This window comes from Ochlerotatus camptorhynchus, unplaced genomic scaffold, assembly GCF_037179485.1.
Source record: "Ochlerotatus camptorhynchus isolate MF236.1 unplaced genomic scaffold, CSIRO-AGI_Acam_v1.1 ptg000379l, whole genome shotgun sequence".
NCBI lineage: Eukaryota > Metazoa > Arthropoda > Insecta > Diptera > Culicidae > Ochlerotatus > Ochlerotatus camptorhynchus.
Genome location: NW_027040867.1, coordinates 2,746,296 through 2,750,996, shown reverse-complemented (window position 1 = coordinate 2,750,996; position 4,701 = coordinate 2,746,296). Strand labels below are relative to the sequence as shown.

Genomic DNA, 4,701 nt, shown 5'->3' with positions numbered 1-4,701 from the left:
CCGAGTGAACACTGAAATTTCGAATTACAAATGTGCCTATTAGTTGGCCATTTTCAACCAGCTCGTGAATTTCCGGCAAGCGCTTCCAATTATTTGATATTAAGTACACGCAAAATTCAGCATATTTGTGCATTGTTGCAACATGCCAAAGTTGGCTAGTTTCTATGACAATCGGTCTATTGTGCTAATTTACTACTAATTTTACTATCAACTGTTTTACATATTCTACTTCTAACCACTGGCTTGCATACAATGCCCACTACAATTGTGTAATTATTTCATAGTTGTACTAATCTATTAATACTTTTGATAGGTTCATGTACATTAGAGTGGGACAGCATTACAACTGCTCTTTCAATACACATTGACGTCCAAAAAACTATGCAAAATTTTAGCGGATTTGCTTATGATCTGGATTTGCCGGAGAATTATAAATTGTGAATGGAAAATAACACGAACATCATTTGCTAGTCAAAAATTCAAAAATTGCTTAGTTTTAACCAATTGTCGGATATAGATTGGGAATACTATGCAGACCAACTATGTCGAAGACTGAAAATTGAGTGAACTTCTGTTTAAAAAGTTATTAAACTTTTATTTTGTCCATATGCTTCACTCATGCTCATAATACGCCTGTAGGTAGTGTTGAACAATAGGCCTATAGTAACATAATAATAATAACTTCTCAGAAGTTAAAACGATTTGCGGTCTTGGACAAAGTTGTTTTGCCTAGTATTCCCAATCTAAATCCGATATTTGGCGATTTTTTTTATTTTTGGCAAGGAAATGCATTATTTAGTATAATTTTCCATGCATTTTCCCATATAACATTTAAAATTCTCCCGTAAATCTAGATCATATCCAAACTCGCTCAAATTTCGCCCAGTTGTTGGGGACCTCAATACGCATCGAAATAGCAGTGGAAGCATAGGGTTGTAATCCACCAAATAAACTTAGGGCCACTCTAATGTACATATTTACTAACATTTACTATCTCTGGAGTTGAGAATCACTTAAGACTAGAGACTCCAAGCCCAGTTACTGCTAGAGAAATGGCTGTATACAGTATGAAAAGCTCAAATTAAAAAAAAATACCATAAATTTGAAACAGACGGCTCCAGCCTGTTCTACTAACATTTTTCATTACTATTTTACTGGCTGCAGAATCGAAACCACTAAATCACTACAGGCTGTGTAATCGAGACACCTCTAAATCAACTATACATTGTCCAAGAATTAAAGCTTATTGGAACAAACATTATCCCATTTGGATTTAAATAAATCAATATTATTGCATTACTTCGGAAGGCCACACCATTTCCCGAAAATCCACAGACGGAAGTACCCACAGCGAAAAAATAAACAAATTTTCATAAGGATTTCCGCATATCTTCCTAAGTTCCACCAAATCCCGATAATAAAATTCATCTAATCATCGGCCTGTCGGTTGATGGAAGTGCTTTCGCAGCTGGATAAATCTCAACTACCCCTGCTTTATAAGAAGAGCTGAAAAGAAAAAAAGAAAATATTCCACACATTTATCCTCCCGAGATGGGGTGTGAATTCTGCACTTGTACATGACGCGAAATACACCCTGCAGGCATGCTGCGGAGGAAAAAAAAATATAAACATATCGAAACAGAAGCACCGGAACGATTGCACTTTTTGCTCCACTCCCTAATTCGATAATGAGAGTGATTAGATTATAATCTCGTTTCTCCTCGGTTGCCGGGAGCGGATTACACGCATGGGCCGCCCCCTACCCTCGTAGGGTGAATGCTCAACAATATGAGTCTTGTTTTCCATATAACAGTCGGAATGCTCTTTCTCAGCTGAAGAGATTTCAATCAAAAACTCTCATTGAAGGAACATTTGGAAACGGTGCTTTTCGGGAAGGGTCGATTATAGACAGTTGGAACATACAGCGGTTCGTGACTAAGACTTTCGTCGACGGCTTTTCAATTACGAATTTGGACTGATGATGTCGTGAATGGACAACGATGACCGTCAGATGTCTTCAAAGGCAATTAAAAACTAATGTTTCACACCAGCAGATCAGCGGATCAACACGGAATGGACCTTGCGTAACACGTGTCAATGATTATCAAAGGATTTTCGGACAGTACTGGCCAACGGCCTAAACCATGTTCGTGTCTTGTTACAAAAAAATTGCATTTATTAGGCATATTTAGTCTATGTACAAACGCTATATTAATCTCTATGGGAGATTTATTGACTTGATTACCTTGTATCATTGTCATTCGAGTGTGTAACTATACTAGTGATAGGTATTGTAAACAATTGGTTTAGTAACTAAAATTAAAATTAAGTAACCGAATAAGTTAAATAAATGACTATTCTTGGTCTCATGGTAATAAAAATTTACCAAATACATAGTGGGAAAATTAATACTATCTTCATAGTAGGATAGCCGCATGCTCCGGTAGAGTATTGATGTTTTCTGACTCAAGTGTTATGAGAAAAAACAAAGTACAATTTCTGCGATTGAAGATCAAGTACATGATTGTTAAAGGAAAATTTTGGCATGTGCAAACTTGGTTAAAAGAAGAACAAGGACTATTGATCGACGAAACGGTGTTGATTACCCATTAGAGTGATTCAAAATATCGATTTTACTCCACCATGCGCTCAATTGATTCTACATCAGGTAATTCTGATCTGATCTTATAATTCTCCCAAAGTTTAAGGTCATTTGCTTGCGATCTCATACTCTTCTTCTTCTTCTTCCTCGCATTTCAAGCTTATTGCGTATGGCATATTAGCTTATTGCGTGCTCTCAACTTATTGTTCTAGATGCACTTCCACAGTTATTAATTGAGAGCTTTCGATGCCTGTACCATTTTTGCATTAGTATAATTGTGTGGCAAGGCAAGTACAATCATACTCTATGCCCAGGGAAGTCGAGATATTTTCCAACCCGAAAAATTCCTAGACCGGACCGGGAATCGAACCCAGCCACCTCCAGCATGGTCTTGCATTGTAGCTGTGCCTTTACCGACTGAGCTAAGGGAGGTCCCATACTCACCTGGCCCTTTAAAGTTTATATGAGAATTACTATGGGACAAGTGAACTTTTTGTTCTCCTCGTTATAGCTTTTCACCATGATGATTTACGAGTTAGCTTGGTATCTGTAGGAATTTCTCTCAACTAAAACATTACTAAAGGCCAATTTATGATTGAACATCAGGATAATTAATTACTGCATGCTCCATCAACTACTCAGTAGGCAGCATTGGTGAAATTGACGCGAATAATAGGCGAAAAAATCCAGGCAACTATGTTTTAGTGCCCTGCCGATTGATCAAATCAGAAAGTTATCGGCTTCGAAATTAACGAAAAACAAATTATCAAAACGTTTATCTAAAAACTGGTCTTCAGCAAAGTTGTAGCTGAGAAAATTTACTATTAGAAAAAAATAGCAAGCTAACACGTAAATCATGATGGCGAAACAAAGAACAAAAACTTCAATTATCTTGCAGTAATCCCCATAAAAGGGACAATGCAGTATGATATTACAATCAAATGAGTTCAAATTTTGGGAGAATTATCAGGACCTGATTTACAATCTATTGAGCTTAATTTAGCAACATCGATATTTTGAACCACCCTATTGCCCATGTATATTCGTTACTGCTATGAAATTACTCAAAATTTCTTTCATAACTCACAAATAGTCCGGACGTGTTGCTAAATGTGATCTTTAAGATTAATGATTACCACCCATGATTTAATTGTTGAATGCTGATGCAATTTAATGACCAATTTTGGTACTTTTTTCCAGTTCTTACTACTTTCCTGGGGATTTTCGGAACAAGTCCGGATGTGGCAAAATATGGTCCAAAAGATTAAGGGTGTATTCGTGGAAAATGACACATACATAAACAGTTGTAACTTATTATCTATTATACCAAATGACATGACATTTTCAGTGAAGAATGTTTAGTTCATGACGTACATAAATAGTTTAACTCGGGTTATAGTCATGAAAACAACATGTGTCTAATAAATTTTGTACGGTCCCACATTTGAAATCAGCGGCGGTTATGCAAGGAAATTCTTTCGACATTGTGGAATCTTGGAACCAAGCCAATTTTTTTGCAAAATACGACCTTAGAGGGGATTATGTACCGTCCAAAAAAAAAAAAACCCTACCAAGAATTTGATTTTTGGCATGCTAAAATATAAAAAAAAAACTAGTTTTTGATACCAATAGTAATTATAGCATGCTGTGGGTCCATATTTTAAAAATGTTTGTATTTACACACAAAATTTGTGATTTTTCTTTTAAAGTATACCATTCCGTTGCCTATGGCTTGAAACGGATAATGTGATTCGAATTAAGTCGATTGGTTATATCGTTATCGAGAAATCGTTGAAAACGTACCGTGTAAATTGCGGTTCAAACGGCGCCGGTGGTGTAGTGGTAAGCTTGATTACCTCTCACCCCAGAAGGCCTGGGTTCAATCCCAGTCGGCGCCGCCGGGATGTTCTGAGGCATAACATCTCTGATCACGCCTTCCTTCGGAAGGGAAGTAAAGCCGTTGGTCCCCGGTTCATGAGTTGATGGGTCGATAGGTAGGGTCCAGGTGTGGGAGCTGCCTTCCTGGCACGTCGGTAGCATTGGTGCTCAGCACGGAAAACAAGATCGACGAAAAAAACAAACCAAAGGAAAAAAAAAAA

General features: G+C 37.2%; 1 long non-coding RNA gene across 1 annotated transcript; it reads right to left on the bottom strand.

The window, feature by feature from the left end:
* Window positions 1-2,163: 2,163 nt before the first annotated feature.
* Window positions 2,164-3,150, bottom strand: LOC135710329 (uncharacterized). The gene is made up of 2 exons (XR_010518414.1): window positions 3,047-3,150; window positions 2,164-2,735 (listed from the first exon to the last, which is right to left on the bottom strand). It is a non-coding gene; the product is annotated as an uncharacterized LOC135710329 (long non-coding RNA).
* Between the last annotated feature and the right edge of the window lie 1,551 nt (window positions 3,151-4,701).